This window comes from Lates calcarifer, linkage group LG6 (assembly GCF_001640805.2).
Source record: "Lates calcarifer isolate ASB-BC8 linkage group LG6, TLL_Latcal_v3, whole genome shotgun sequence".
Taxonomy (NCBI): domain Eukaryota; kingdom Metazoa; phylum Chordata; class Actinopteri; family Centropomidae; genus Lates; species Lates calcarifer.
This window is the reverse complement of record NC_066838.1, coordinates 5,385,503-5,409,345: the sequence shown is the minus strand read 5'-3', so window position 1 is coordinate 5,409,345 and position 23,843 is coordinate 5,385,503. Positions and strand designations below refer to the sequence as shown.

The 23,843-nt window shown below is 38.5% G+C and overlaps 1 protein-coding gene across 2 annotated transcripts in view; it reads left to right on the top strand.

Moving 5' to 3' along the window:
* Positions 1-23,843, top strand: part of LOC108882657 (vitamin D3 receptor A) — a 71,236-nt gene that overhangs the window by 9,942 nt on the left and 37,451 nt on the right. Inside the window, exon 1 of one of the 2 annotated variants that reach the window (XM_018675302.2) lies at positions 19,056-19,409. The exons of the other annotated variant lie outside the window; for it this stretch is intronic. The gene's annotated coding sequence lies outside the window, so the exon portion shown is untranslated. Of the gene's footprint in view, positions 1-19,055; positions 19,410-23,843 lie in introns of those variants that run through there. 2 annotated transcript variants of the gene reach the window in all.

The following is a 23,843-nucleotide window of genomic DNA, read 5'->3' as shown; positions in this document are numbered from 1 at the left end:
TTAATGTTAAAGCTGTTTGGCAGATATTGACATTTATTTTCAGTTTTATCTGGGTAGAAATAGAACATTCAAATGCATGGATGTTTATTTAGAATGAAAAGCAAATGAAATAAGACAAGAGATTTCCACAAACAGACGAGAAAGGGACGTGCAGAAATGTTTGTCTTTATTGCTTCATCTCAGGTGGTCAGAGTAAGTTTTATTTGCATACTTGCCCACTGTTAAATGAGTACAGGATGGGTTTAATGCAACACAGCTTTCTCTGTTTTTTGTTTTTTTGTTTTGGTTACAAAATTGGTCTTAAGTCAAATTCCTGGTAGCAGTAAAGTCTTAATTTGCCTTTAAACATGCTGTGTCTCATTCTTCTTACAGTCCGTCTCTGCCTCATTTCCCTCTGTTGTCGTTTGTCCTTCTTCCTCTCCTCCACTGCCAGCATTTTACGCTTGTTATTCTCTTTCTCTGTTCCACTCTATCCCTCCGTCTGTCCTTACTTTTGCACACTGCATTTTTTTCGTGTTATGGTTTTTCTGTGTTGCTCTGTCCTGTTCCCTTTTTTCCCTCCCGCTGTGTGCTGTATTATGTAGCGTTTAAGACTCTATTTGCTTTTGGCAGGAGCTGGAGTCTGCTTGGGTCAGATTTGTTTTAGTGCTACACTGATCGTGGCTTGTAGTATACTGTATGCCCCAGAGTATGCAGCACAAGAAAAAAACATGCTGCACACACACTTACATGTAGTCCCTCTTTCTCCAACATTTGCATACTGCATCCTGCCAAATGATGCAAAGTTAAGAACCATAAAACAGATGAAGTAGGTCTACTTAGTATATTATTGTGTGTGTGTGTGTGTGTGTGTGTGTGTGTGAACTCTTGTATGTGCTTCTCTTTCATTAGACTAGATATGCAATCTTTCACACACCACGGTTGTTTTAGACAATGCATACATATGTGTTATATATTTCATCACAAAATTCTCTATATATTGACAGTGTTAATTAAAAACATTGCATTGGATTAAGATTAGGATAGTTTGTATGGCAGAATAACGTGACTGGCTGATGGTCTACTCTATGTCACCAGAGGAGAGTGGCACTAGTTTATAATCTAATGAAATGATATAATGATAATAAAGTGCAACAGTATAATGGATTTAATTTTGGTGAAAGCCTCGGTGAGCCTAAAGGGGATTTAAATTATTTAAAGTAGTTTAAAACCACATATTGTGGGTGCCCCGTCTTTCAGAAATGTAATGCTAAAATTAAAGTAAGTAATGAAACACTTTATTTAAATTGTAGCCTGATCTTATCAAAGATCTAATAAAACGTATCAGCTTGTTTTTGTTCTTTTCTATATGAAATAAAAAGATCAAATATGCCCGTTCACAGGCATATCTAATGTTTATGAAATCACTGGATGCATTTGTTGCTCAGAGTAGAGCTGCCAAGATTAGTTGATTAATTTATTATTAAACTATCAGAAAATTAAAGTCCAGCTATTTTGATAATTGATAAATGGATGTGGTATTTCTCGAAGTAGAAATAGGTTGGCTGCTTTTCTTCATGTTTTATAGTAAACTGAAAATCTTTGGGTTTTGGGCGGTTGGTTGAATAAAACTCCTTGGGCTATGGAAAATGAGAGCAGACATTTTTCTCAATTTTCTGACATTTTATGGACAAAATGATTCATTTAATGACAACAAGACAAAGTAATTAATCTGCAGGTCAATCAATAATGAAAATAATTTTAAGGCGCAGTTCTAGCTCTGAGCCTCAAGGATCAAAAATTCATTGGCACATCTAATCAGCATATCTGACACAAGTGAATTGCAGATTTGTTTATTATGCTGTTCTGGTTGTGTAACAAGGTTGGACAGAGAACATAGCCACAGAAACACACACACGTACATGGAGTTGGCGTGGAGCGAAACAAACCAGTGTTATTAAGATGAAGAGTTAAAGAAAGCTCAGGCCACCAAGATTGATCTCATAAACTAAAACTCACACTGACCATCATCTTAAAACTGAGCCGTCTATGAAATGCTGTGTTTGCTGACAAGCATGCTGGTGTGTGTAGTTGGCAGTCTTGTGACTCCAGCCACATCAAAAGGAAAGAAAATGTTTTTCTGCTTTTTATTAACCTCACTGCCCCCGCACAGACAAGATTACAGTATATTTTATCTTCTGCCTGTGGGGGCCCAACAGGTAAAATCAGCCCATGTGCCTTTTAAGTGATGCTACTGTTACTTACTTTGGCAACATTGGTATTACTATTCTACCTTTCAGGTGGCAAGGCAGCCTGAAAGGTAGATAAAGGTTGTGTTGATATTTGCAGTATATAAACTGTGATATGGTGATGGAGCAAAAATTTAGCTTTTAAATAGTTTAATCATGTAAATGGCTGTAACCTAGTGCGATCTTCCTCCACCTAGCATTTGTGTCAGGTCAGATCTGCACTGTCCAGACTCCCTTGTCTCTCTGACTACTTGCAGGAGTTTTGAGTCATTTCAACTCATTCCCTGTCTTTCTAAACTTAGATCTGAGCAGTGCAGATGGTCTATTTACAAGGCTGGCTCTCACAACACTCACTTTCACTCACCCGCAGCCCATCCTTTTTTTATGTCACATTCTGAGTATTTAGTCAGACTGGGATGGATGGATGAATGTATTGTGCCTGCTGTCCATGTCTTTGCACAACGTTTGTGCTACATACTTTGTGAGCTGTCAAAACAAAATTGCAGCTGACACATGGGAAGTGTTTGTGGGTGATGCTTGGTGGCTGTGGGCGTGTGTAAGATGTGAACATGCTTGGATCTGGCATGCTGGCCATGCTACAATGTGAACAAGTGTGTGTTAGTCACTCTGTGTCCATAAGCTGTGTGTTACAGGGAATATTTGATTTTGTCCATGCTGTGTCTGTGTGCGTGTGTGTGTGTGTGTGTGTGTGTGTGTGTGAGGTGTCCAGTGTGTATGCTGAAAGCTTACACAGCTGTTTCACAGTAACTGCACTGTTTCTCTACACTATCTACAGTTTCACTTCCTGGCTCTCCTCCAATCAGCTCCTGCCACTTCCCTCTATCACTCTTTTTCTCCATCTCACTCCTTCTCAGATTTTCTCTTTCTGTCTTTCCTTCCACTCCGTTTCACAGATTCACTGTGTGAATGTGTTTCTAGTGTGTTTTGTTGTGTTTGCACATGGTCATTATTGTGTCCAAGCCTGTAAAGCTTGCTCATGCGTAGTGTATTTGGAGCTCTGGAAGGTTCGTTTTGTTTTTAACTCTGCTCAGTTCACACTGTCTAACTTGGTACACTACAGATGATTACATAGAGCTTGATCACAGCATTTTCACAAAGTTGATAAATTGTTTTTCTTGCTGTTTATTTATGCCTGAGTCCTCTTGGATATGAATATATGCAATTTAGTCATGCATTATAGTCCCAGGATTAAATATCAGGCCAGGTCAGAAGGGCCACCAAAATGGGTAACCTAAGCTATAGAAAACACATGAGACTTGGTGACCCAAATTAATATCAAGCATAGTTGCACGGTTTGTTTCAGTACATTTTCAAGGGATAGTTTGGTTTTGATCAGGCTAAAAAAAAAGGAGAAAAAATAAGGAGAATAGCCAGTGGAGCCTGGTTGCAGTATTTCATCGTGTTATTTTACTGCCCATGAGCACAGCATCCATTTCTAGTCAAACTTTGCATTTTCAAGTCATTTAATTTTAGAGCCGAAGGCCATAAGCTGTTGTGGTGGAAAAAAATGTAACAATTCAGCAGATTTCCAGTGTCCCTTTTCTTCAGCCATTTAGAATTTGAAGCAGCATTGGAACAAGTGGGTTGAACTGGTGAGCGTGACAAAGACTGGACATTGTGAGGAGACTGTAGGCGTGACAGTGATATGGAAGGAAAAAAGTTATCAACTTTGACAGTTCATCAGCTACCGTGCGCCAAGAGAGAGTGCTTATACCCTGTCAAATATACTGCTGAGTCTAAAGCTGCAGCTTATCCAGGTAATACACTCTCAGCCAAATGTATATATTACTGTGAATTTCTTAAACAAACATTTGAACTGGTACAAAAACAAGAATGTAAATCAATTAGTTTCAATTAGATGCAAATGAGAAATAAATTAGTTTTTGTACTACATATAATGTGGATTAAGTAGTATAGAAATACATTTGCATTTAATGCACAAAAGCATTAAAACACTTACTCTGAGGTTTCAGCTTTAACAGTGTGTTAGGCGCTTCATGTGCATATTGGGTAAACGGTGTAGAACTTATAGCCCTTTGATTAGGCATATTTCTGAATTTTATGATAGTCTAGCAGGACAGTAATATTCAACAAGCAGCAAAAACAACCAGTGAGTTTTTTTTTCTGTTGTGGCCAAACAGTGGAATGTTTTGACTGGTCAAGTTAGGTCGCCTGACCTCAGTCCAACTGAACATGTTTTTCACTCCATAAAATGAGACTGAAGACAAAAAGTACTAAAGCAAGCAGGGAGTAGAGATGCCTGGCATAGTATCACCTGGAGGGATTAACAGATTTCTGAGCAGATGTATCAAACAGATTACTTATTTGACAGATGTTTTTTGTTTTTTTTAATCAACAGATATGATGCATTTGCAGCACACCGTGCAGTGTCTTGTCAGTTCAAGGTCCCTGTTGTTTTACCAAATGAAACTGAGCAAAAATCTTCTGAAGGAAACCCAGTGATATTCAGTCGTGTTAAGATAGAGGCTTTCAGCCCCCATCATCCAGACTGAGAGGCCCCTCAGCTGGCTGGGTGCCAGGGGCATCAGGGAGGTGAGGTATTTTAATTCACCTTGGCCAGGAAAGGAAATTGTTTGCACCAGAGTGAAGCAAACAATGGAAACAACTTTTGTGACAACGTGGGTGCCATCGGACAGAGCTAATCCAACAGAGGAAAACAAAAACAGTCCGAGTTGTCTCATAAAACCTGTGTGCACTGAGAACACGTGCAAACTAAACATTTTTGAGAAATGAATGAACAGTCTAATATTGACACAGATTAAATTGTGAAGTTATGGCAGATGCACTACTTTGACTCGTACAGCAGTGCAGCACATAATTCTGCAAATCAGCTGCTTGGGATGCTACTAGATCTAAATGTAAACCCAATTTTCTCTTTGATAATTTCTGCCATTGGAGAGCAGAGTTACATAACTTTAAGAATTACACACCAAATCAACTTTTCCGTTCTACCCTACAATGAAATTTTTGCCATCATAACTTCCTCGTCCTGCCAATGCCAGAATCCCACTGGACCCCCGTTGTGGAGGTCAGTGTATTTAAGACAGAAAGACCTGGTGGAAAATCAGGGCAATGCGCACTGCTTTTGCTTGCATAACTACCTGGGAGAGTACAGCTGATCTCTCTATTGGAGATAATGGCCCTACTCTGCACGATATTGCACTTTTGTGTTTGGTGTGAAAGTCCAGTGTTCAGAACTCATCACATTGCTGGTGGACATACTATTAGGGCTGTACCTCAATCAGAATTTTTTAAGTCACTCGGAGTAGCCAGTTCAGGCTAAACAAACAACATTATTTTGTAGATTCGATGACACAGCTAAAACATCTGACCAACAAAATTAGATTTAACTCATGAGCCTCTCGACTGGACACTTGCCTAAATTATGTTTATGGGACAGGCCCGCCAAATATGCTTGTAAGAAACCCTGTTTGTTTAGCATTCTTTGTACTGAATTTTCTAGCTCATTGTATTCTATATGATTTCATCATTTCAGTGCTGTTAGTTTCTGTCTTAAAATATACATTGACCAAGTAAAATGAACAACACCTACACCTGCAGCACAGCCAGTGTCTTCTCCAAGATGCTGAGATGAGAGAATTATAATGGACAGGTTTGCTCTAAAAAAATGATTGCTAGTTATCACAGTCACAGTTCCACCTTCTTAGATGCCTAACTTAATCTCATAATTAAACATTTAATGTGTGAAGGTGAACCTCTATTTTTTCCCTGTGGCGTTGCTTTGCAGCAGCTGTCTTGCTGTTTAGTATGCTCTTATTGTGGTGTTGACATCAGATGCCAAAAGAGTGTGTTTAGATAGGAAGAGGAAATAAAAAATAAATATTTCCTTAGTTGTACTTTAGGGGAGAGGCTCTTATAGTAAGTAGTGAGGCCAGACATGTTTTATCAACAGCAACATGGAAAATTATATTTATATCAACAATTTTGCAAGTTATATGCTCACAAGTGCAGAATGAATGTGAAGGTGTGGCTGTTGGAGGCCGTACTGTGGCAGTTACTGTAGTTTAGATATGAAAAGAGCGGTATTCAGCAATCTAAAGAGGTTATATACAACATACCACTTTGCTGTAGTACTGAGAGGTGGTCTCATTGGCACAGACACATTTTTTTCCCCTTGCAGTACTTTTATTGTGACCACATGTACAGTATGTGTGTTTTTGATGTGTAATGTGTGTGTGCATGATGTTAGTGATTTAAATGTAACTTTTTGAAATATGGACTCCTGGTCAGAAACAAAGTAAACAATTTTAATAATGAAAACCTTTGAAGAACTCAAATCCCGCTCAGCCTCAAATTTCTTTTCTATCCAGCCACCCCTCTGGCAGCTTTGACTGGATTCAGCATCAGTTACATAACGCTGTCATTCCATGAATACCTTGTAACTTAGCTGATTTTTTTCTCCTACACTTTTGTCTTTAAATCACACATTTAGTCCCTTATTTTGAGGAGTCACTCTCTATAAATATATGATGCCCTGATGAATCACCTTTCTGTCTGTACTGGCTGATAATACTTAATTATCATCCTCAACTGGTAAACAGTGGCGTAGTCCAACTCAAGAGCAATATATTGTAATATACATTTACCTTTTCTTGTACTGGCCTAAATCTTATCTGCATTTATCTACTCAGATTCCAGGCTACTGAAAACCCTCTGTTGATATCCATAGGCAGTGTGAGTCATTAACACCAGGACTCAAGGCAGTGATACACATTTGTGGATCCAGTCCAATGCAATTAGCAGACACCTGGTGGCACATATTGGGTTCTCTGTCTGTGGCTTCACCACCCACAGGGCCAAAAGTTTACAGTTAGTGGAGATTGTAAACAACCTCCTAAGTACCCCCATATATTTTATCTTCAGCTGGTCACTTTGGCATAGAAGTGACACACTCACAAGTGTTTGATCATAACGTCTGAATCTGAATCAACTGACTGTATTTAGTTGCACAGCAGATGTCAGGACTGGTGTTTTGTTTGTTTGCCAAAGACAACATACGGCTTCATTCCAACATAATTCTGTGTGTGTTCACGTGCCTGTGCATGCTCCTATAAGTGTGTGTATGTATACATGGCTGCTAAAACCAGGAAAGAGTGGTTTTGTTTTCCAAGTATGTATGCTAGTTTACCCAGAGAGGAAAAACCAAGCAGCAAACAACAGCCACATTAAGTCTAAACAGAGGTAATGATATGATTTGTACCCCTTCAGTGTTCCCTCCCCTCTCCTTTTCCCTTGCTGCTCCACATGGAGTTGGTTGGTTGTGGTTTTTGTACTCTTCAGCTGTGTGTTTGTAGTGATTTGGTGAAGACCTCATGGCTGGCTGGGAAATGGGGGGCATTCAGCCTCTTTGGTACACGCACTGTACACATGCATGTGATTACACACATAAATCCATTAATTCAGGCACATTTGCAGAAGAAAACAGATGAAAGCACGCCTAAACGTCTGTACACACACTTTGCTCAGCCTGACCCCTCCTTTATTCCACTTGTTTACAGTTGTGCTGGTCACCGCAGAGTTGAAGCTGTCACTCAGAATCACATTCTACTTTCACATGTGGTGATTCAGACCGCCTGTTTAAAAAACAGCCATCATAATTGACTGACATGTACTTTATGGCTTCACCAGAGACTTGATTCTCAAATCCTATTTTGACACTTGCTTCTACTTCTGATTCCGTTCGGGCTTCTGTGTGACTAAGGGTGTGTCATTGTCTGTAATGCCACAATTTTCCCTCTCCCCTTTTGTTTTTCTGTCCTTGGTCTGCTTTCAAGAACAGCAGAAATGCCAAGGAAAATAATCCATAAAAGCAGTGGCAGACTGAACAGCTTCAATGACATCTCCTGAAAAGAAATGAGTATTTTTAAGTAAGGCATGGCTTCCACAGTAGAGGGAATGTCATTCGAAGATGAAAAGAAATTCCAGTCGCCCGTAATTCTGATATTCATACACAGGAAGTCAGAATTTGAAACAAACATTTCTTCTGTCCAGTTCAAAATAAATTATAGATTTAGAGAACTGGAGTAAAAATAGATGCAGTCATAGCACATAAAAAGACATGTTTACTTTGCATTGAAAATGTTGGATATTGAATGTTATGACTGGTTGGTAAAGCACAGTAGCAGTGACTGATTTTACAGTATGGATTTCAGAGTTTTTGAAATACTAATATTTTCTGTTGCGTCCATTTTTGTGGGGACATGGTAAAACTGCATGGGGCATCTTTAATGACAGTGTGGTGTAAGAAGCTGACAAATGTTAAATGTTAGTTCTGGTTCACCTCTTTTTCTCTTTTTCTTGTCTTTGGGAAACAACCTCAGCCCACACTGGATAAAAATGTAGTATCTTGTATTCTTTCTGACGTCATCACGTCATTATAAACATCATATTGATACATTGAGAGCCAACGTTAGATAGTAAATATCTTGTGTAAATTCTTTATATATTAAACCATGGGCACTGAAAATGCTGGATTTTGATTGGTTGGAAGGTGTGGATTAATCTTTTGTAATTAGATGGTTTAACTGGACACATATGGTGCAGACCTGTTGAATAAACTTAAACTAAATGTATAAAGTTAGGACTGTACCAGTATTAAACTGAAGGTAAAAACAGCAACAGCTGAGCCTCACCTAAAGCGACTGCAGTGATTTGTGTGACCACCAAAATAACCAGAAAAGGATAGGCAGAAGAAAGAGGACTTAAATAGAGGACTTAATGTTAGCTGGTAGCCTGAGGCTGAGGGACAGCTGCAGGAAAGGAGAGGAAACCGGAGAGGAAATGTGACCAAAATGCACTGAAAATAAAGAGATGAGAGATCACAGGTAAGCGTGAGGGAGAGAGCGAGAGCGTCAGCATGCTGTGACGGGGAAGAAAGAGAGGCTGGTGGTGTAATAAATGAGAGAAAGATGGTGTGCTGTGTGAAGTTATCTCCACTGGACAGACAGTTAATAATAATATAATAATATGTCAGAACACATTGTTTTTCTCTGTTCTTGAGATTAACAACAGTCTGTGAAACTAGTCAGGATTATAAAACTTGTACACTTACTCTATAGTATATTATTATCAGTGTGTAGTGTAATATTCAGCACACACTAGTCCACCATGTCTCTATCATTAGTCTCTCTTCTATTTTGATTTTATTCAATTTATTTCAATTTATTTTATTTATTTTAGTGGTTATTGTAATTCATCTGTAATTTGTATGTTTTTTCCTACCTCATTGTTTTTGTGATTTATGTGAAATGGCTGCTGTAACACTGCAATTTCCCTTTCAGAATTTGAGAGATGTTCCAGTGGTTGAAAAACTCAACTTTTTAATATCTTCACACAATGTAGCCAGTTCTCTCTCTTCTCTCTCTTTCTCAAACCAAAAAACTAAACTGTGTTAGTTGGACAACAGGCAACAGTGCTGACAAAGACAAAGCAGGAGTTATCAAACCAACGGAGATTGGAGTTGTGTTGCTGAGCAGCTTTCTCTGCAGGAGCCACTCACACATACTGTGCATGCGCTTGTAAACACATACACACACAATCAGTGACACCGTGCTGGAACTGATCTAATCCAAGTAATGAATCAAGAGAAACAAGCATCTGACAAGTGTTCTTTGCACACACTCTAACATGTATATTTTTCATTCTGCTGACTCTAATATACTACTGCATCTTAGTTCAAGAATAAATTTGTTTCTAGAAACCAGAACTGTGAAATGTGACCTTTTGGGTAGAGAGCAAAGAAATTGAAAAGATTTTTATAATTGCAATTTAATACTGACAATATTCAGCTTTCAAATTTATATTTAATTGATTTCTTTTACTCCTTTGTAGTTCAGTGCCACTTGACTTGTTCTAATAACAAAAAGCAAATATTGCTTTTGATACATAGGTGGTTGTTACTTTTATTTGATACCAAAGAAAATATGAAAGTTACACCTGTGTCTTCTGAACTTGGTATAAGAAGCCTACAAGGAGAACTTGAATACATTAGGCAGTTGTTTTCGTAGAACCAGCTTAACAGGCAGTTTGTTTTTAATGTGTGAATGTCCAGGCTGGTGGTCCTCAGATCTGTAACCACTTTGGTGCCATTTATATGGACAGTTAAACATGTTTTCTCTTGCAAGATTTATTTTCCTGCTCGGTGCTCTCCCACATGTCTACGAGCACCAGAATGCAACACACTACATCATCTTCTCAGTAGTCATCTGATCTATTTGTTTCTTTCACATTATCATTTAATAGCTGTTCAGGCCTCTGACTGTTACTCACACTGATTTCTCCTCAGTAAAACAAAACAACAAAAGCTGCAAAATATTCATGGTGAAATTCACTGTAGCTCAGTATTAGAATTGGAGCTGAAGCTTTATTACCCTGGCGAGGTTGGCCCCAGCAGCCTGGGCCTGCCTCTGCTGCAATTCCTTAGCAATCAACTGACAACATATTATGAAATGTGTGTTTATTCTCTACATTTTTTGTTCAAAATATGTCTGAACCTCAGTAGCAGACTGGGTTTGAGAATGTATCCCACAAGTCCCTGATTAGAGAGAAGAAAATCACTCATTCCTCCATCATCCAATATTGACGTCAGAATACACCAGATGATGGCAAAGGCAAACTCAGCTGCCACAGCAACATAGACAACCTTGGCAAGTAAAGTTGGCGTTATGGACATCCCACCCTCATGACTACATGGAAATAATCTTTAAAATTGGTATCCTCCTCTTTTCCCCTTTTGCTCATTTTCTTTTTAAAAAACAACATTTTGAAAGCAATTGTACATGTTCTGTATATTATATCTCATTTGGACACGGTTTATTTCTTGAACTTTTATGTCTGTCAGCTCCATCAGTTCTTGGAACAGAGTGTAAGTGTGTTGTGCACAGTATATTGGTGTCTATGTGCTCATTCAAGTTTAGCTGTGTTTTTATGCACAGGATGTGCAAGGGAGAGAGCGAGAGATGGAGGGATGGAGCGAGAGATGAGTCATTTTCTCTGTCAGACACTGTTGTTTTCCACCAAGCCCTGTTATTTTCGCTCATAAATGGATGCCAGGTAGTGGGTGGAAAAAGACTCCCTTTTTTTGTTTTCACATTTGGTGTAATTTTATAATGGGGGCAGACTGTGGTTAAACTTGAAACATTTGCATGGACTTGTCCCTATGTAACCCTCTTCTCCCTCTTTATATAGACCAAAACATGTATTCTGAAATTACTTGGCATAAGATTAAAATACGTGGTTTGTTACACTGAAATGGTCGTAGTTCTTCAGTATGTTGTGAGCTCCGAACAGTTTGTCTCTGTAAGTGGTGATGAGTTCCATCTCTCTCCTTAAACCCACAATAACTGATCTTTTTGGCCACTTGGGGGCAGTAGAAACACAATCCTGGCCTATTATCGCCATATAAAGTTGATATGGTGAAGAGTTGACTCTACATTCAGCAGATATATAGCTACATTAGCATTAATTTGTAATTTCAGCAACCCGATGGAAATGGCATGCTGCTAAATGCATCACTATGTTCACATCTAGTCTGCCATTCACAGTTTGTTGGTCATTAAGTGTTGGACATAGAGTGCACAGTGGATTCTGTGGGTGAAGAAAAAATTGCTACCAGAGTGGTGAGATTGAACCACAACAGTGAAGTTGCAGGCCATTAAACCAAAGAGCTGAAAGACATTAAGAACTGTAACTGGTGTAAAACTGAGGGGGAATTTATATCTACATAATTATCTGTAGGTTAATTACTATGAGCAGCTCTTTTCTGATATAAGTAATCTACTGTTAGAATACAATATTGATTATAGCAATCTAAGTCTTATTTTCTTAGCATGTGGCTCATGCTAACGACTAGCACCTTGCCCATGGATCTAAGATTGATATTTGGTTGCTAGCAGTTTTAGTAATTAAAGTATTTAGGTCTATTCTAGCATTACACCAACTGCACCATTGATTTCCTGGGAGAAATTTAAATACCTACAGTGTAAAATGTGATGAACAGTATACAATATAGATAAAAAAGAAACCAGCCTTTATTGGTACACAAATATAGAGGCTCAAGTCCATGTCATATGAAGAGGAGATAATGAAGATTTTTACTGTGAAGGTGTTTCTAGTCATTTAGGCTATTTCAGCCTGTGCTTGTGTTGAAGTTGAGTGCAGCAGTGCTGCAAGTTTTGTATCATGCTGGTGTGCTGCTTGATTCATTGCATATGAGGTGGCAGGTATGATTCTGAATATCTGTTGGTTGATAATCAAACAACAGCAGCTTTTCAGTCATGTCAAGCCATGGGAAATATGTGGTAGTTAGTTCGAAGCATTTGCTATTTGTGTTCCAAATTAAAATGGGGGTGAAAATCCACCCAGCTCAATCCAGCACTGCTTTGCTCAAGTTTTGGAGTGACCCCTAAGATCACCAAAATCCATGTACTAAAAAGGGTGTGAAGGGACCTTAACCATTTTGATGTTATCATGTCATATTGTACATAGAGTTAGCATTAAAACAAGTTGCGTGATCCTAGAATCTATAAAACCCATTCATAATGTATGACATTCAGAAAAGGAATTTCCCTCTGTTTGAAGGCACAGTGTGATGGCTCCTCACACAGGATGCTGTAAGACTGTAATCTCACATTAATGAGTTAAAGCTGAGCTCAATTCAAACTTACCTTTATGATCTCATGGAAGCAGTGAATATTTTATTTTCAGGTCTGTGCTTGATGGTGTTGATGATACCAGCCTTGAAAACTCTTGTGAATAGTTCTCTGACACTGAGTAGTAAAGAATTGATATAGTATTAGACTAGTGGCAAGATGTATTAGATTGAATCAAAATACTGATGGAATCAAACTGAATTAGATAAAAGAGGTTGAATGGAAGCTTATGTTTGTGTTTGGGTCTGAAGGAGTCCTTTCAAGAGGCCATTTGCACTCCGTTAAGCTGCCTGTGAGAGTTTCTTCTTTTATCTCAGTGGCTAATCTCTTTCCTGGCTGCTGCACTGTAACCACTTCTTTCCCCACCATGACTCATATAAGATTATGTGCATGCCTCTCACAGATGATGCTACTGTACAGAATTCATCTGTATTTGTCTTTTATCTATCGCAGTGTATTTCCAATAGCAGTATACCACTGCTATTAGTTATTACCAGGAGAACACACACGTTTAAACAGATATGTTCAGACTCAGTCATTATGAATGACATACTGTCATGTATGTATACACACACACACACACACACACACACACACACACACACACACACATATGTGTGTGTGTTTATATATATATATATATATATATATATATATAAACTTCACTACTCATTAAGGAAAGACTTTGTGTGTGGATACTAGTGGATACCACCTTCTTTAATCATCATCTTTCACATGACACACACACATATATGCCTTTATTTGACAGGACCTCTATGGAGAAACATGAACGCACTTATCTCTAACAGCTTATATTACCTAACTCTGTTTAATTTTTCTGCACTTACCTGTTAGCTGAGGATATAGGGATTGATGTAAACAAGATAACACCTCATCTAGGACACATTTATTTGTGACCTCAATCCACCACATTACTTCCTCTGTTTGTTTTTTACTGTTACTTTCACACACTGTATTAAAAAATATATATATATTGTTTTTATGCTTTATTCAGTTCAGTGTTTGAATTAGGATACAGTTACCATACATTGTTTTAAAGCATTTCAAAGCATTTCTGTACCACTGCTTTAAATTTTTGTCCCACTTGTTTAATTCATTAACCTCATGCTGCAATTCTCTGTATTCTCCTTTCTGACTCACCAGCTTGCACTGTGACACTGTAAAACATAAGAAAGGCAACAATAACAAAACAACTACTTAATATTGAATTATTGGTTTTACTTCAAATTGCTAAAAACTACAAAGTAGGGGAATAATGTTTGGAAAAATTTAGACCGAAATATAGAACAATGAAAAATTCAATACAAACCAAATCAGTTTTACCATGTATGCAAATGATGATCTTTATTATTTTTACTTTTTTAACCTACCTTGGGACCAGAGATTTAAGGTGTGGCTGGCTGATCCTCAGTCCCTGCAGGACCTACGTGTTGCATGGATGTGTGTGTGTGTGTGTGTGTGTGAATGATCAGGTATCCATGTGCTTAGCTGTGATATCTTGCTTGGATTAGAGTCATTAAAAATTGAGGCCTGTGTGATTACACCTTAGAGTTGTTGTGGGAAATCTGAAAGTGAAACTTGATTCTGCCTCTCCAAACACAAAGCAGCTGTCTCGTATTTCTGCAACATAGTGATGAAACTTAATTGAATATGGTGCCAAAAAATAGTAAGTCATTATGGCAGATAACCCCAAACAGTAGATAGCCCAAACTTTGCAGTGCACCTCTGTCTGACTTGCATCATACAATTGAAATTCTGTGTCCTGCATCCCATTTGCAGCATCCATTCTCCATTTCTATAAGCAACATTCTGCTTTAAGCTTTATGTCTTACATTCTTTAATGTGTGTTAGTGTACAGTTAATGTTTATATCAATGTTTTTATGTCCTATTATAAAACTGTAGACAAATTGTAGCCAGTACTTGAAAAAATCTGGTTTCAACAGTTTTAAGTGAAATTATGAGAAAGAGTGGCTGGATATTTAACACTCCCTATTATCTTGAAAAAGTCAGGCCCTTCTCCTTCAGTAAGAGGCCCTTCTGCTTCACTGAGTGCCAGGCCCTTCTCCTTCAGAGCTCCTCTCCTTTTAACAGCTTGCCAAGCCACATCAGGGAATGTGAAAGAGTCTGTTTTCAAGCACAAACTCAAGATCCGTCACTTCAGTTTATTATACCCTAACCCCTAGCCTGACCCTGAACCATGTCCACTATCGCAGTCACCTGGTTTTTATGAGGCGGCGCTCTTACATCTGATAGATTTCTGTCCATCCAGTGTTATCTATTTGTTTATTTTCTTGTCGAACTGAGTGTTTAACTGTTGTAAAACTTGCTGAGTACATGCTGCTAAATACACTCCAAATTCCAGTGAAGTTTAAATGTGAACTCATGAGTGTGTGTGCGTGTGTTGGAGATGGACTCGGGAGGTGTATTGATTTACACCTGCATACTTGGCAGTCTAGACAAGCTGGGAGGAGTCCCCCCCCACAATACTGTGGTGGAAGATAAAGTGGTCTAATGTTGCTATTATAACTATTATTACCTGCTCAACAGTGATGCTGGCAGCTGTACACAGTGTCATGTTGCAGAATGACAGGAAACTGCAATTGGAAGAGGAAAACATGGGAGGCGTGAACATGTTTTTCATGAAGTTGTGTATCTCTTTGGGAGGATGGTCTCTTAATATATGGTTGTGACATGACACTGAGTTTTAGACTCTGTTTTGGCACCTAAGTGGTACACAGCAAAGGGTGGCTGTGTTTACCACTGTATCTCTTTCTCCTCAATCAACCACTCACTGCCATTAACACGTGGAAATAATACACAAAGGAATTCATCTTTCTGCCTTTAGAGATGGTGAAGGGAGCTGTGGACTAGAGTTGCATACCGGGCAGGCTTATCCTCTACTTTTGGCTCAAAGTGGTTCCTACACAAACGACCTCCCCGCACACAAGGCACAGTACACAAAGCCTTCAAGTTAGGAGCGAACAGGGTTGGATTTCCCTCTAAAGTCCAAGTGAAAATCGGAAAATTAAAGGATCCTTCTAGCAAGTCCTAATACAAAACGTAATCTGAAACTTGCTCAATAGAGATTTTATTGTTTTGATTCCAAGAGCAGGGTGATAGTTCATTTTTTCTCTGACAAGGGTGACTGCTTCCCCACTGTGGTTCTTAAAAGTGATCTTACCGTTCAATTCAACCACGATAAGTAACAGTTTACCACCACATGCTTGTCAGCTTTTTTTAATCATCACATTTGTTATCTATTCAAGCAGTGTGGCTTTAGAGTCTCTGTCTGTCAACTGGTCAGTCCATCACTTTGGCCTAGACTGAAATGTCACTACACAACTACAGGATGGATTGACATGATTGACATGGATTGACTTTTTCAGATTTGTTCCCAAATGGAAATGAACAATAAGAAATGCCCCTGGGTAGAAATGGTCTGTGTGTTATGCGAGTTGTAGGCATTTGTCCTACCAGAGAAACAAACTACAATTTCAGATATTTTAGATATGCCACACAGACCTCAGCTAATGTTGTAATTATCCAATAACTATTTGATATTACTGAAAGGAAACTATTTTCCTATGAATTTGTTTTGGATACTATAAAGAATGTTAAGTGAATGTAAAGTGAGAGAAGGTTCCTTCAGAGTGCTGCCTGGGCACATTGAGCACCTAACATGGCAGTGAGCTAATATGTTAGTTTTGGACTGTTGCCTTTTTTACTTTGACATGGAGATTTTGGCAGAGAAACCCTCACCCTTTTTTTAAAAATGTTTTTTCAGGGGGGACTGTGACAGTGTGATGAAATCACAAGGACTCTTGTGTCCTCTCTTGGACTTTAGTGCAAGTTTGATCAGCAAATGGGTTTAATTTCACACCAGCATAATGGTATATCTGAGTTGGAAAATTTGTTATCTTAAAGGTATGCAACAGTATTAAAAAAAGGTCTTAAAAACTCAACAAATGATTGCCATCGGGATTTTAGGCATCAGCTTTTATTTAACAAAACTTTAAATCTCAAATGCTGTCTCTCTCTGTCAAGACACTTAAAGGTATAATGCATAGTATCTTCTGAACTTATTTTGATATCAGATTGACCATTAGCTCAGTGTGTCATTGCATCCACTATCAATTCACGCTGTAATTCACTGTGGCAGGTCTTAGGTGAGCTCTCCATATATCAACATTATTTGGGAAAGGTCAAATACAGTGGTTGAACTCAAAAGACCACCCATTAATGATACATGAAACTGTTCGGTTACTAAAATGGTTGAATTTGATTTAACCAGAGTAAACTGTGGGAGTTCCTAAATTATTCAGTTCCTGTGCTTCTGAAGTAGTTGAAGGTGCATCAGAGTGTTCTGGTTGGATTTGTCCATCACCATCAGATGTATGTACTCATACATACATACATATACCTCTCAACTATTTTACCCTCCATATGCCCTCTTATTTTCAGTATGTCTTAATTTAAAATGACTTATCTTGGTATGGACTTCCTTAGGCTATTTGAGGCTTAGGAAATTCCAAGTACCAGACGTTCACTGCCCTACAGCATTCCAGTGTCATGTGGCTTCCACCATTAGGCCAATCTTACTAATATAAAGGAGTCACCAGACCTTTCATCCACCTCATTATTTAGGTCGTATGTCTCCAAGGGAGACTTTTGGTGGTTGGATGTCTGATTACTAGTTGTCTCATGTTGACATACTGTTAGTATTCTTATTGTTCAGTATCAGATTGATGTAAGTTTAGCTTGGCACTGTTGTTCAAAAGCAGTAAGGCTCAGAATGGATTAAATAAGGCCATACAATCCTAGTTTGTTTTTTATGGACTAGAGTAATTTACTCATACCAGTGAGAATACAGACAGAAGTTATGCTTGTTGTATTAAGATAGTTGAACATGCTTTAAAACTGCTCTAATCAATATTTATATGAACAGTGCATCAAATGGCTGTATATAACCTTGTAGTGATGAGCCTACAGCAAATATCTCTCATCTTATACACTTCTCTTCAGGGTTACAGAGAACTGTACTATTGCTTGCTTACAACTTTACTGTTTACTGTTACTGCCTTAACTAGATGCTGCAGAGCTATTTTCACCTCTGATAAAGCTGTACACTATGTGCCCAGCAACAAACTGCAAACGTACAAACTTTTATTAACCTAGAATCTTGAGAAAATGGCCTCCAACTTTGAGTTGGATGAGTAACACTAAATCAAAGCTGATGATTATCTTCAGTGTAGATCTAAATAAAAGATGAGTCTGCTGTTTTATTATCCATCTCACTATAAACTGGAACTTAGTACTGGCTCTATTAAAGGGTGTGGTACTGCCAAGATGCAGCAGTTCATAGCTTATTTATCTCAAAAAATCAAAATGGCTGTAATAAATGCTACATCAAAGACCTCCATCTGCATTTGAATCAAGCCTTTGTGTTGATGCCTAACACATTTTTCTAATTTTAAATTTTTGGAAAATTAACCAAATTATAGGTTGTAAAACAGTTGCTGACAGTCTTATTGAACTCTCATAACCTTTTATCACGCTCCCTTGATTTGACAACATCATATATGCACTGAGATTATTGTGCAAGTCAAAATGTAAAAATGTTTGCCCAGTGGTTCCCGTTGAGTTCAGGGAATCCTTCTTCTTTCTTTTGTTTTTGTTTTTGTTTTCTCATTTCTGCTTCCCTTCTTCTTTCCTCTTTCAGTCCTGCCTTCTTCCTGCACCTTGTTTTGTGCTTCTTTATTTTTCAACTTCATTTACATCTCTTCTCCATCTGCTTCCGTCCTCCTGCCCCCTTCACTTTCTTACTTTACTGAATCACTGCCTTTTACTTCTTCGCTGTTCATTATTTACCATTTATTGCATTTGCATTTTTATCTTCTTAACTTTCCGAATTATTTGTCCATCTGTCACCCCTCCTACTCCCATCTTCTCACCCCCTCCTTTCATTCTCTTTCCTGAACTCTTTCCTCATGTCGGTGATGGCTTGTGCTATATTTGTGGAGTTTGCTCTCACCCTGCTGACCCCAATTATCAGGTTAACCATTAACCCTCAGGTTTCACCTTGCTGGCCCTTTGCCCTCACTACTTGCCATTGCTGACATAGCTACAGGCTGTATTTGTTTTTGCTGCATCCAATATGGAGGCTCTTGGTAAAGGGAAATAAAGGGATCTGATGTGATGGGAGTAGTGGGAAGAAATAGTCAAGGTGTTAAAGGAGAGGTAAGGCATATACGAATAATCGTATCAGTGATTAACTGTATCACTGAAGCAGCTAGAATTAGATGGGAGGAAGGAAAGCAGAGGAAGAGCGTGAAGTGGGATTTATACCTCTGGACCCAGAGGGATTTTGTCTGGAGGTGTGTTAACTGTCAGCTACTGTGTTTGGCTGCTGGGAGGAAAATGGAGGACGCTCTCTCAAGCTAGTGAAAGGTCAGTTGTTGCTGCCAATGCCTCTGGACTGGGTTAGATGTGATGTTGTTTCCTTTATGTAAGATATAATTTTTTGACTTTGTTATTTATTCCTGGCAAGTCTGTTTATTCCTCTGGGGTCTCAAACAAAGGCAGCTGAAGGTTTCATCTCAATCAGTGTCAGTGTTATTTTGCATTATGCCAAAGCTATGATTCAGTGTTAAGTGGTAATGTTACAAATATATGCATGTATATATACAGTACATACAGCATAATTTTCATTATAAGGAGATTGGGATGTCACCTACAGCATAACAACACACTTACAGAAAGTCAAAATAAATAGGAAATGATACTTGAAGAGAATTTCTTTCCCCCCGAATTTATTGTTGTTTTGTTTTTACTAAGGAGTTGTAAACCTGTCCTTCATGAGTAACGTATGAGTCATGACAGGATATGCCAGCAAATTAATTTAGTATTCTTTAATAGGCATTTTCAGTTATTATTACTGTTTGGTAATTAAATCAGCATGCATTTTGGAGAACCAAACAGAATTAACCAAAACCAAACCAGACGAGGACTAAACCAGACAATAAAAACAAAGAAAACAGAAACTATGGAACAAACAGCAAACATTTCATTTACTTTTTTTGGACTTCATGTTAGCAGTATTAACCAAGGTATACACTTTTACTGTCAAAATTATGATATTTACACAATAAAAAAACAACAGTTCTGTCATTTTCAATTTTGGTCTTCTGGTCAAACGATTTAAGCAAGCTGTAGACACCTTTTCTTTTTGGACATTTTTTGCCGTGGCAACCAACTGAGCTATAGTGACACTATATGTGAATGAGGGGAATAAGCTAATTAACATTGTGGGGCTATGTTTTGTGGTGTGTATGCAGTGTTTCAATATGCTGCAGAATGCTTTCTCTTATTTCATCAGGCCCAGATCTAATGGTAACGTACTGCATTTTTTGTGCAGTTTAGCATGTTTATCCTTAAATGACTGGGAGATTATGGCTGTGAGATAGTAGAAAACAAGCTTTTCAATTTTCCTCATTTGATTTTCATTGAATGTAATTAGAGTAATAGAGTGTAGTTAGAGTAATTTTCATTACTCTGGGTGGTTTTGGTATATTCTTATCCCCCATGAAAAGATGAATACACACGTCCAATTGCTTTTGCAGAGGTGGTCATTGAAAGCTGCTGCTCACACACACACACACACACACACACACACACACAGACCACACAGACACTCTCTGTCCTGACAGCCTCACTGGATGAATGCTAAGACAGCTTCTCTTGCCTGAATGAGGCAGTGACCTTCGCCATTCCTCTGGTTGTTAACAAGTTGAAGCAAGAAACAGTGAATTGGAGGCACACGCAGATCCTCAGAGAACTAATAATTAGTGTTGTTAGAAATTTTTTTGCCTAGAGTTTGACTTATGAATCTGTTTAGTATTTGTATGCCGCATTTTATGTGATGGAAATGCTTGTCAGTAGAATTAGTGGGTGGGCTTTTCTCAGTAGGACAAGGTCATATTTGATGTTGTTTATGTTAAATATATCTCACTGGAAACAGAAACTTAATTGATTGAATGTGGAGTTTTTGGATCTTGTGTAATTAACCTTATTTTTAATACCTCAGACACATTTTTCACCTATGTGGACATACAAAATCTTACATAAACATTCCCACTCTGCTCTGCAGCTCCAGTACTCACTACCACCTCTCTCTGCTGTCCACCAGATCACAGTTTACGTCATCAGAGATCTGGTCTGAATTACAGCCTGTTTTAATTTGTTATTTGTTTCACTTGGCCCACCTCTGAGGGAAGGCAGAGGCATCCTCAAAATCAGGCGGCCATTGTTTCTATGGCAAAATCTAACATAGAAAACACTGCTGTTATACAGAACATTAGGGAAAATGGTTCCTCTGTGTGGTTTGTAAGTAATGACAGTGAAAATATAAGCTTTGTGAATCAGCAACCAGCAGTATGACATTAACATTATGCTTGATACTTTAATCAACCTTACAATTATAGGAATTACATTTTTTATATTGCAAGTCATATACAGCATTAGGCCAGAGGAACAGTCACCCCATTAAAAGTAGGTTATCTGGCAGAGTTGCATTGTGATAAAAGGGGTCAGATCTGAATTAATGAAGCTTTGGCAGGGAACACAAGGTACAGTAGGACCAGCTGAAAACAGTCAGACATTGTCTGTAAACAGAAAAACTACTTCAGAAATGTTTGGTCTTTTAAATTCAGGTAACAGTTACAGCCATCCATTGTAACAATGGTGAAAATTTCTTGTTCACACAGAAATATTATAGTATAATATTATTATTATATTAATATAACTTTGCATTGGATTCCTGTATTGCTTTATTATCGGCCTGTCTGTGTGAAGCTCACTTGTACACGATGTTGCTGCAGGATTCCTACTTTGACACTGCGTGATAGGATAGGAAGTCAATCAGTAGGTGTCCCGTCGCCCTTATTTACATATTCTGGGTCAGTAATCAATAAGAATGTATTGATTGATGTAGGAAGAGAGATTTTCCTCTCTGTCCTAGTCAAGCTATAGATTTGGTTTGGGAAATTTAATATTAAGCATATTTAATGACATGTTGAAACTATAGGCTGCAAATGATAATTGGTGATAAACAGGAAGCATTGTCAGCTTTCTGTCCCACGTGTTTGCGTATATCTCCCATCTCTCTATGTTCTTTTAACACTAAACAAACAAAACACAATGAAATGCACTTAAGAGATGAAGAGCTCAGTGTCAGAAATATGTTGACTGTTTGTCATTGTGTACACTTTGTACTCAGTACATTACAGCCTCAGTTCTCACTAAGCCATCACAACTATGCTGCCAGTAGCAGCGCTGGCCAGATCATGTGACACCCTCGGGCTCAGAAAGACTTCTGCTGTACACAGTCATTACAAACAGCTGTAAAGTATGAGGACAATTTCCTGAGTGTCACATTTGAAAAACTACAAGTTGTGTGCAAAACTTGACATTTTGGCCCAAGGGTGGCACTAGAAGAAAGCTCACCCAGTGTGCAGTGGAAAGAGTTGATCATCATTTAATTTCCTTCATCCTCACTGGCTTGCTTCTTAATTTTCTTATACCTGTATGTCTTCAGCCATCCCCCCTTCTACATTTCTTGTTTCTTTCACTAGCCTTCTTCCCTGTCTGCCTCCTATACTTTCCCCCTTTACCCCTTCAGTCCCTCTCTTTTCCTTTCTCCTTTCATTCCTCAGTTCCCGCCTTAATTTTTTTAAATTACTTCATTCCTTTCTTTACAAGCTCCTCTCTGTCTCCCCCTCTCTTCCTCTCGCTCCTCCCTCTCCGTCTCCTTGTCAGTCTGCCAACAGGCTGACGGCCTGTACGTTTTCATCCTCTGCCTAGAAAACAAGGTCTAAAGTTCAAAGCTGCTGTTGTGGATTGGCGGCAGAGGAGGGAGCACAGAAGGAGGCCAGGCTTGGGTCAAAACAGATTTGAATATCGCCTCAAATAGATGGAATTTTAATCTAATCAGACACCATATTTCAATTTCAGTCCACGTAATCACTTCTAAATTAGAGGAATAAAACAGGGATTTGTTTCTCATAATTTTAGGAGTTTCATGACAGTAAAGATTAAAATTACATGTAGACTTTGTGTAAGTGTGGCAAACAGCTTGTAGACCATCCGGTTATTGGCCAGGTATATTTCCAAACATTCGTATTGGTATTGGTCAAGTAACTCTGGTGAGGAACACAGCTCTTGATTATCAGCCCACAAAGTGGAGACTCGTGAGTTTCTTTGATATTTGCATGTATTTACACACACACACAAATACAAATACAACAGTTAACATGTGTGTGTGTGTGCATGTGTGCATTTTTTTTGAAATTTTGAAGGAGGGAAATATGTTTTAACGGACAAGTCATTTTCATGTTCCTGTGAGTGCTGACTTACCACAGCATTTAATTACATTGACATATTCTTTGTTTGCACAGCTGGGTTGTTCTGGTCTCTTCCCATGTTAGAATCTGTGTGTGTTTGAGACTGCGGTGTATGTATGTGCTTGTATTTATGTGTGCCACCACCTGATAGAGGGAGAGAGTCAGCCAGGGTTCCCACCTGTATTTAGTCCCTGTTGTTATAGTAGCTGTATTAAACGCCCTCCCCCTGACTTGCACATTCACTGGCACACCATAGAGGCCATTAGCAGCATCTTCAGCACTTTTCCTGCTGGTAAGTGGGCGTGTGTGAAGGTGTGAAACCCTGATCTGGTTTTGCTGTGAACGATAAATGTGGTTGTATGCTGTCAAAAAATGAAAGCTCAGCGCCTTAGAGTGGAGCCTGAAATTATACAAAAGGGCATTGTATTACATGTACATTAGAGTGTGTTGGGGATGTTAATAATTTATTAATGATTTATTACTC